The sequence below is a fragment of the Oncorhynchus nerka genome, linkage group LG27 (genome assembly GCF_034236695.1).
Source record: "Oncorhynchus nerka isolate Pitt River linkage group LG27, Oner_Uvic_2.0, whole genome shotgun sequence".
Taxonomy (NCBI): Eukaryota; Metazoa; Chordata; class Actinopteri; order Salmoniformes; family Salmonidae; genus Oncorhynchus; species Oncorhynchus nerka.
This window is the reverse complement of record NC_088422.1, coordinates 105,773,699-105,784,789: the sequence shown is the minus strand read 5'-3', so window position 1 is coordinate 105,784,789 and position 11,091 is coordinate 105,773,699.

Sequence of the window (11,091 nt, the reverse complement as noted above, 5' to 3'; positions counted from 1 at the left end):
CACAGTAGAGTACAGTAGAACAAAGTAGAACACAGCAGAGTACAGTTGAACACAGTAGAGAGTAGAACACATTAGAACACAGTAGAGTAGAAATCAGTAAAATAGATTAGAGAACAGTAGAGTAGAACACAGTAGAGTTCATGTAGAGTTCCACACCGTAGTTCCATGTATTTACAGTAGGTTACAGTAGTTACATGTATATAGGTTACAGTAGTTATGTGTATATACAGTAGGTTACAGTAGTTACATGTATTTACAGTAGGTTACAGTATTTACAGTAGGTTACAGTATTTACATGCATTTACAGTAGGATACAGTAGTTACAGTAGGTTACAGTATTTACATGCATTTACAGTGGATACAGTAGTTACATGTATTTACAGTAGGTTACAGTAGTTACATGTATTTACAGTAGGTTACAGTATTTACAGTAGGTTACAGTATTTACAGTAGGTTACAGTATTTACATGCATTTACAGTAGGTTACCGTAGTTACATGTATTTACAGTAGGTTACCATAGTTACATGTATATAGGTTACCGTATGTACAGTAGGTTACAGTAGTTACATGTATTTACAGTAGGTTACCATAGTTACATGTATATAGGTTACCGTAGTTACATGTATTTACAGTAGGTTACCGTAGTTACATGTATTTACAGTAGGTTACAGTATTTACATGCATTTACAGTAGGTTACAGTAGTTACATGTATTTACAGTAGGTTACCATAGTTACATGTATATAGGTTACCGTATGTACAGTAGGTTACAGTAGTTACATGTATTTACAGTAGGTTACATGTATATAGGTTACCGTAGTTACGTGTATTTACAGTAGGTTACATGTATATAGGTTACAGTAGTTACATGTATTTACAGTAGGTTACTGTAGTTACATGTATATAGGTTACCATAGTTACATGTATATACAGTAGGTTACCATAGTTACATGTATTTACAGTAGGTTACATGTATATAGGTTACCGTAGTTACATGTATATAGGTTACCGTAGTTACATGTATTTACAGTAGGTTACCGTAGTTACATGTATATAGGTTACCATAGTTACATGTATATAGGTTACCATAGTTACATGTATATAGGTTACATGTATATATGTTACATGTATATAGGTTACCATAGTTACATGTATATAGGTTACCATAGTTACATGTATATAGGTTACCGTAGTTACATGTAGTAGGTTACCGTAGTTACATGTATTTACAGTTAGGTTACATGTATATAGGTTACCGTAGTTACATGTATATAGGTTACCATAGTTACATGTATTTACATAGGTTACCATAGTTACATGTATATAGGTTACCATAGTTACATGTACATATAGGTTACCATAGTTACATGTATTTACAGTAGGTTACCGTAGTTACATGTATATAGGTTACCATAGTTACATGTATATACAGTAGGTTACAGTAGTTACATGTATATACAGTAGGTTACCATAGTTACATGTATTTAGGTTACCTTAGTTACATGTATATAGGTTACATATAGTTACATGTATATAGGTTACCTTAGTTACATGTATATAGGTTACCATAGTTACATGTATATACAGTAGGTTACAGTAGTTACATGTATATACAGTAGGTTACCATAGTTACATGTATATACAGTAGGTTACCATAGTTACATGTATATACAGTACTGTGAAAAAGTATATTCCCCTTCATAATGTTCACTACTTTTCCATATTTTTGATACTAAATGTTATCAGATCTTCAACTAAAACCTAATATTAGATGAAGGGAACCTGAGTGAACAAAAACCACAACAATTCCATACTTATTTCATTTGTTTTATGAACAAAGTTATGTGACACCAAATGCCCCTGTGTGAAAAAGTAATTTCCCCACTTACACTAACTAGCCTTTAGCTGCAATGACTCAAAAACAAACACTTCCTGTAAGTTGTTGATTCGTCTCTCATGTCGCTGTGAAGGAATTTTGGCCCACACTTCCATGCAGAACTGCTTTAACTCAGAAACATTTTGTGGGTTTTTAAAACATGAGCTGAGCTTTTCAAGTCCTGCCACAACATCTCAATAAAAAAAAAAAAATGTTGTTGCCATTTTCATGTAGACTTGATTGTATGTTTTGGGTCATTGTCTTGCTCCATGACCCAGCTGCTGTTCAGCGTCAGCTCACAGACAGATGGGCCTGACATTCTCCTGTACAACACACTGACACAGGAGCAGAATTCATGGTTTCTTCTATTAAGGCAAGTCGTCCAGGGTCTGAGGCAGCAAAGCATCCCTAAGCCATCCCACTACCATCATAATGCTTGACAGTTGTTCAAAGGTTCTTACTGTAGAATGCAGTGTTTGGTTTTCAACCAGGGCATGATGTGACCCATACCGAGCCAAGGCCTAGGGCATGATGTGACCCATACCGAGCCAGGGCCCAGGGCATAATGTGACCCATACCAAACCAGAGCATAATGTGACCCATACCAAACCAGGGCATGATGTGACCCATACCGAACCAGGGCATAATGGACCCATACCGAGCCAGGGCATGATGTGACCCATACCGAACCAGGGCATAATGTGACCCATACCGAACCAGGGCATAATGTGACCCATACCGAGCCAGGGCATACCGAACCAGGGCATTTGACCCATACCGAACTAGCCAGGGATAGTGTGACCCATACCCAACCACCAGGGCATAATGTGACCCATACAGGGCAGGGCATAATGGGAACCAGGGCATAATGTGACCCATACCGAACCAGGACCCAGGGCATAATGTGACCCATACATAATGGGAACAGGGCCCAGGGCATAATGGGACCCATACCGAGCCAGGGCATAATGTGACCCATACCGAGCCAGGGCATGGGACCCATACCGAGCCAGGGCATAATGGGACCCATACCGAACCAGGGTGACCCATACCGAACCAGGGCATAATGTGACCCATACAGAACCAGGGCATAATGTGACCCATACCGAACACTAGGGGGGCGAACCAGGGCATAATGGGACCCATACCCCACCGAACCAGGGCATAATGGGACCCAGATGTGACCCATACAAACCAGGGCATGATGTGACCCATACCGAACCAGGGCATAATGTGACCCATACCGAACCAGGGCATAATGTGACCCATACCGAACCAGGGCATAATGTGACCCATACCGAACCAGGGCCCAGGGCATAATGTGACCCATACCGAGCCAGGGCATAATGTGACCCATTCCGAGCCAGGGCATACCGAACCAGGGCATAATGGGACCCATACCGAACCAGGGCATGATGTGACCCATAGGGCATAATGTGACCCATACCAGGGAACCAGGCATAATGCATAGGGGAGGGCATAATAGGGGAATGTGACCCATACCAAACCAGGGCATGATGTGACCCATACCAAACCAGGGCATGATGTGACCCATACCGAACCAGGGCATAATGTGACCCATACCGAGCCAGGGCATAATGTGACCCATACCGAGCCAGGGCATAATGTGACCCATACCGAGCCAGGGCATAATGTGACCCATACCGAACCAGGGCCCAGGGCATAATGTGACCCATACCGAGCCAGGGCATAATGGACCCATACCGAGCCAGGGCATGATGTGACCCATACCAAACCAGGGCATAATGTGATAAAAACCCACGAAACATACCACACAAGGCAAAACATTCAGCTTGATGAAGTAGTCGTGAACTGTGTGAGGCCACGCAGTCGTGGGTATACAGGTACTTCTGGAGGGGACTGAGGACGCAGCCTTGTGGAACCCCCGTGTTGAGAATCAGTGTAGTAGATAGAATTGTTGCCTACCTTCACCACCTAGGTGCATAGGAAGGAGTTCAGATCCCGGGGCCGTGAGCTTTGTTGCGAGCTTAGAGGACACTATGGTATTGGAAGGCCGAGCTGTAGTCGATGAACAACATCCTCACATATGTAATCCTTTTGTCCAGGTGGGTGAGGGCAGTGTGCAATGTAATGGCGATTGGCAGTGGATCTGTCAGGGCGGCATGCGAATTGGAGAGGGTCTCTCGCACTCTCATGACGACCCCAGTTAAACTGGGATTGAGTTAGCTAACCGGGCCTTGCTCACAACCGATCGTGACCTTATAGGGATAGACCCTGTGTTGAGGTTGAACTTCCTGTGGCAACAGGAAGTAGTTTTAATTCATCCTCAACGTGGTGCTTCATTCTCTCCCTGCAGTTACACAAAAAACACCGTCTTCCATCCTCTGTGAAAAAAAGTAAATTCTTAAACATTGAAACTCAGGACATCATTAAAGAGTGTCCGCTGGAGGCTATACGTGGGATTTCATCTTCCTGACATTTCAGGAACGGACTTAAATGGGGGGTTTTGAAGGCTTTAAAAATGTGTTCCAGAATTGTACATATTTATGACCTGACGTATGTAGTTTGAAGTCAGTCAACCTAAAAGCAGTTTTGACCCCCCATTGAACACAATGGTCTTGCAGTTTTAGATATTAAGAGTCTTGTTATGAATTCGGAAGAGGATATTGATCACATTTCTTTATATTGACTTGAAACTGACAGGCAGACAGACAGAGGTGAGAGAGAAGAGGGAGAGAGAGGAGGGAGAAAGAGATTAGAGGAGGGAGAGGAGGGAGAGATTAGAGGAGGGAGAGGAGAGAGAGGAGGGAGAGGAGAGGGAGAAAGAGGAGGGAGGGAGAGGAGGGAGAGGAGGGAGAGAGATTAGAGGAGGGAGAGGGAGAGGAGAGGGAGAAAGGAGGGAGAGAGAGGAGGGAGAGAGAAGAGGGAGAGAGAGGAGGGAGAAAGAGATTAGAGGAGGGAGAGGGAGGGAGAGAGAGGAGGGAGAGAGAGGAGGGAGAGAGAGGAGGGAGAAAGAGATTAGAGGAGGGAGAGGAGGGAGAGAGAGGAGGGAGAGAGAGAGGAGGGAGAGAGAAGAGGGAGAGAGAGGAGGGAGAAAGAGATTAGAGGAGGGAGAGGAGGGAGAGAGAGGAGGGAGAGAGGAGGAGAGAGAAGAGGGAGGGAGAGAGAGAGGGAGGGGAGGAGGGAGAGGGGAGAGGGACAGACAGAGGTGAGAGAGGAGGGAGAGAGAGGAGGGAGAAAGAGATTAGAGGAGGGAGAGGAGGGGAGAGAGGAGGGAGGGAGGGAGAGGAGGGAGAGAGAGGAGGGAGAGAGAAGAGGAGAGGGAGGAGAGGGAGAGGGAGAGAGAGGGAGGGAGAGAGATTAGAGGGAGAAAGAGATTAGAGGAGGGGAGAGAAGAGGGAGGGAGAAGGGAGAGAGGAGAGGGAGGGAGAGGAGGAGAGAGGAGAGGGAGAGAGAGGAGGAGGGAGAGGAGGGAGGGAGGGAGGGAGAGAGGAGGGGAGAGGGAGGGAGAGGAGGGGAGAGGAGGAGAGAGGAGAGAGATTAGAGGGAGGGAGAGGAGGGAGGGAGAGGGGAGGGAGAGGGAGAGGAGGGAGAGAGAAGAGGGAGGGAGGAGAGGGAGGGAGAGAAGAGAGGGGGAGAGAGATTATAGGAGGGAGAGAGAAGAGGGAGGGAGAGGAGGGAGAGGGAGAGGAAGATGAGATAAATGAGAAAAAGGTCTGTGACGTCTTTTCCCATTGAATACAATGTATTGAGAAAAAACGTCAACTACTGTGACAAACACCTTTTTAGCAAAAAACGTGCCATGAGGACGTTTTCCTATGATATCATGTTGGATCACCACACAGCTCCTTCAGCCTTCAACAGTCTAGGAAACACACTGTACACTTTTCCCATGCTCTATGTCTCGCGTTTCTATGTGTTGTCCTTTAGAAGCTGTGAGGAGACGTCCTGTTGTCTCCTTACACAACAGGGCGTTGCGTAATGTTAACCACTTTACAAATGGTGTTGTTGCTACGTCCTGAAAGCTGACCTCCGACCCCTCGCAGGGATACCCAAATGTTTACAGAGTCCCTCGATAGTAGAAACAGGATTGGTCCTGAATACCATTCGATTCTTTATATAGTGCACTACATCTGATCAGATTCCCGGGTCTAAAGTAGTGCACTACATCTGATCAGATTCCCGGGTCTAAAGTAGTGCACTACATCTGATCAGATTCCTGGGTCTAAAGTAGTGCACTACATCTGATCAGATTCCCGGGTCTAAAGTACTGCACTACATCTGATCAGATTCCCCGGGTCTAAAGTAGTGCACTACATCTGATCAGATTCCCGGGTCTAAAGTAGTGCACTACATCTGATCAGATTCCTGGGTCTAAAGTAGTGCACTACATCTGATCAGATTCTTGGGTCTAAAGTAGTGCACTACATCTGATCAGATTCGGTCTAAAGCAGTGCACTACATCTGATCAGATTCCCGGGTCTAAAGTAGTGCACTACATCTGATCAGATTCCCGGGTCTAAAGTAGTGCACTACATCTGATCACATTCCCCGGGTCTAAAGTAGTGCACGACACAGGGAATAGAGTGCTGTTTAGGACACACAGACAGTCTGGCCAACATAAAACTACTAACTATCTCTGCTCATAATGCATGTTGCAGTACATTTTCCATCTGATGTGTTCCTGACAGTTGACCGCTGGGAAACGCTATGTTTCCTCAATCAGAAAGGAGGACAAATAACAGACTTCAAGAAGAGGTACTGGGAATCAGACGTTCCTGGAAATCGCTCCTTGTGGTCTTGGATCTATCCGGGATAAGTGAACATGACAGATGTTTAAGTGTCTATTTTTCCATCAACACTTTCAAAGTTTTCTAGACGTCATTTGTTCAGATGAGCTGAGCCTGTAAACGCTAGCAGCCCCTTTACGTCTCCTCAGTCTATTTATACCAGTTTGTATTCCATCTCTTTGCCTACTATACTGAGCTGTATCAGAGAAGAGAGAGAGAGAGAGAGTGAGAGAGAGAGATAGAGAAAGAAAGAGGGAGGGAGAGAGGGAGAAAGAGAGAGAGAGAGAGAAAGAGTGAGGGAAAGAGAGCGAGAGAGAGCAAAAGAGAGAGGGAGGGAGAGAGAGAGAAAGAGAGAGAGAGAGAGACAGAGACAGAGAGAGAGACAGAGACAGAGAGAGAGAGAGAGAGAGAGCGAGAGAGAGAGAGCTGGTCCTGGGACTGAGTTCACAAACATGTTCTACTAACACACTGAAGCCTCAGGACCAGCACATCCAATCAACCAGAATAAAACAAATTACAACACAGTCAAAACAAACCTACATTACCTATGGGGAAACACAAGTACAAACACAAAGCAAAATGCTGTGCTATCTGGCCCTAAATCAACAGTACACTGTGGCTAAATATTTGACCATGGTTACTGATCAAAGCCTTAGAAAAACCTTGACAAAGTACAGGCTCAGTGAGCACAGCCTTGCCATTGAGAAGGGCAGACACAGGAAGACCTGGCTCCCTGTAGAGGAAAGGCTGTGCAACCACTGCACCACAGCAGAACCTGGCTCCCTGTAGAGGAAAGGCTGTGTAACCACTGCCCAACATCAAAACCTGGCTCCCTGTAGAGGAAAGGCTCTGCAACCACTGCACCACAGCAGAACCTGGCTCCCTGTAGAGGAAAGGCTGTGTAACCACTGCCCAACATCAAAACCTGGCTCCCTGTAGAGGAAAGGCTGTGCAACCACTGCACCACAGCAGAACCTGGCTCCCTGTAGAGGAAAGGCTGTGCAACCACTGCACCACAGCAGAACCTGGCTCCCTGTAGAGGAAAGGCTGTGTAACCACTGCACCACAGCAGAACCTGGCTCCCTGTAGAGGAAAGGCTGTGCAACCACTGCACCACAGCAGAACCTGGCTCCCTGTAGAGGAAAGGCTGTGCAACCACTGCACCACAGCAGAACCTGGCTCCCTGTAGAGGAAAGGCTGTGCAACCACTGCACCACAGCAGAACCTGGCTCCCTGTAGAGGAAAGGCTGTGCAACCACTGCACCACAGCAGAACCTGGCTCCCTGTAGAGGAAAGGCTGTGCAACCACTGCACCACAGCAGAACCTGGCTCCTGTAGAGGAAAGGCTGTGCAACCACTGCACCACAGCAGAACCTGGCTCCCTGTAGAGGAAAGGCTGTGCAACCACTGCACCACAGCAGAACCTGGCTCCCTGTAGACCTGCAACCACTGAAAGGCTGTGCAACCACTGCACCACAGCAGAACCTGGCTCCCTGTAGAGGAAAGGCTCTGCAACCACTGCACCACAGCAGAACCTGGCTCCCTGTAGAGGAAAGGCTGTGCAACCACTGCACCACAGCAGAACCTGGCTCCCTGTAGAGGAAAGGCTGTGCAACCACTGCACCACAGCAGAACCTGGCTCCCTGTAGAGGAAAGGCTGTGCAACCACTGCACCAGCAGAACCTGGCTCCCTGTAGAGGAAAGGTTGCACCACAGCAGAACCTGGCTCCCTGTAGAGGAAAGGCTGTGCAACCACTGCACCACAGCAGAACCTGGCTCCCTGTAGAGGAAAGGCTGTGCAACCACTGCACCACAGCAGAACCTGGCTCCCTGTAGAGGAAAGCTGCACCACAGCAGAACCTGCTCCCTGTAGAGGAAAGGCTGTGCAACCACTGCACCACAGCAGAACCTGGCTCCTGTAGAGGAAAGGCTGCAACCACTGCACCACAGCAGAACCTGGCTCCCTGTAGAGGAAAGGCTGTGCAACCACTGCACCACAGCAGAACCTGGCTCCCTGTAGAGGAAAGGCTGTGCAACCACTGCACCACAGCAGAACCTGGCTCCCTGTAGAGGAAAGGCTGGCAACCACTGCACCACAGCAGAACCTGGCTCCCTGTAGAGGAAAGGCTGTGCAACCACTGCACCACAGCAGAACCTGGCTCCCTGTAGAGGAAAGGCTGTGCAACCACTGCACCACAGCAGAACCTGGCTCCCTGTAGAGGAAAGCTGTGGGTTGGCTGTGCAACCACTGCACCACAGCAGAACCTGGCTCCCTGTAGAGGAAAGGCTGTGGGGTTGCAACCACTGCACCACAGCAGAACCTGGCTCCTGTAGAGGAAAGGCTGTGCAACCACTGCACCACAGCAGAACCTGGCTCCCTGTAGAGGAAAGGCTGTGCAACCACTGCACCACAGCAGAACCTGGCTCCCTGTAGAGGAAAGGCTGTGCAACCACTGCACCACAGCAGAACCTGGCTCCCTGTAGAGGAAAGGCTGTGCAACCACTGCACCACAGCAGAACCCTCTCCCTGTAGAGGAAAGGCTGTGTAACCACTGCACCACAGCAGAACCTGGCTCCCTGTAGAGGAAAGGCTGTGTAACCACTGCACCACAGCAGAACCTGGCTCCCTGTAGAGGAAAGGCTGTGCAACCACTGCACCACAGCAGAACCTGGCTCCCTGTAGAGGAAAGGCTGTGCAACCACTGCACCACAGCAGAACCTGGCTCCCTGTAGAGGAAAGGCTGTGCAACCACTGCACCACAGCAGAACCTGGCTCCCTGTAGAGGAAAGGCTGTGCAACCACTGCACCACAGCAGAACCTGGCTCCCTGTAGAGGAAAGGCTGTGCAACCACTGCACCACAGCAGAACCTGGCTCCCTGTAGAGGAAAGGCTGTGCAACCACTGCACCACAGCAGAACCTGGCTCCCTGTAGAGGAAAGGCTGTGCAACCACTGCACCACAGCAGAACCTGGCTCCCTGTAGAGGAAAGGCTGTGCAACCACTGCACCACAGCAGAACCTGGCTCCCTGATAGAGGAAAGGCTGTGCAACCACTGCACCACAGCAGAACCTGGCTCCCTGTAGAGGAAAGGCTGTGCAACCACTGCACCACAGCAGAACCTGGCTCCCTAGATGAGCAACCACTGCACCACAGGAACCTGGCTCCCTGGGTAGAGGAAAGGCTGGGTTGCAACCACTGCACCACAGCAGAACCTGGCTCCCTGTAGAGGAAAGGCTGTGCAACCACTGCACCACAGCAGAACCTGGCTCCCTGTAGAGGAAAGGCTGTGCAACCACTGCACCACAGCAGAACCTGGCTCCCTGACAGAGGAAAGGCTGTGCAACCACTGCACCACAGCAGAACCTGGCTCCCTGTAGAGGAAAGGCTGTGCAACCACTGCACCACAGCAGAACCTGGCTCCCTGTAGAGGAAAGGCTGTGCAACCACTGCACCACAGCAGAACCTGGCTCCCTGTAGAGGAAAGGCTGTGCAACCACTGCACCACAGCAGAACCTGGCTCCCTGTAGAGGAAAGGCTGTGCAACCACTGCACCACAGCAGAACCTGGCTCCCTGTAGAGGAAAGGCTGTGCAACCACTGCACCACAGCAGAACCTGGCTCCCTGTAGAGGAAAGGCTGTGCAACCACTGCACCACAGCAGAACCTGGCTCCCTCTAGAGGAAAGGCTGTGCAACCACTGCACCACAGCAGAACCTGGCTCCCTGTACTACAGCTCAGGAAAGGCTGTGCAACCACTGCACCACAGCAGAACCTGGCTCCCTGTAGAGGAAAGGCTGTGCAACCACTGCACCAACATCAAAACCTGGCTCCCTGTAGAGGAAGGCTAGTGCAACCACTGATCCCACAGCAGAACCTGGCTCCCTGTAGAGGAAAGGCTCTGCAACCACTGCCCAACATCAAAACCTGGCTCCCTGTAGAGGAAAGGCTGTGCCCAACATCAAAACCACTGCACCACAGCAGAACCTGGCTCCCTGTAGAGGAAAGGCTGTGCAACCACTGCACCACAGCAGAACCTGGCTCCCTGTAGAGGAAAGGCTGTGCAACCACTGCACCACAGCAGAACCTGGCTCCCTGTAGAGGAAAGGCTGTGCAACCACTGCACCTAAGCAGAACCTGGCTCCCTGTAGAGGAAAGGCTGTGTAACCACTGCCCAACATCAAAACCTGGCTCCCTGTAGAGGAAAGGCTCTGCAACCACTGCACCACAGCAGAACCTGGCTCCCTGTAGAGGAAAGGCTGTGTAACCACTGCCCAACATCAAAACCTGGCTCCCTGTAGAGGAAAGGCTGTGCAACCACTGCACCACAGCAGAACCTGGCTCCCTGTAGAGGAAAGGCTGTGCAACCACTGCACCACAGCAGAACCTGAGACGGAGCTGCATTTCCTAACAAATATAAAACAACTAGAGAGTGTCATTTCCCCA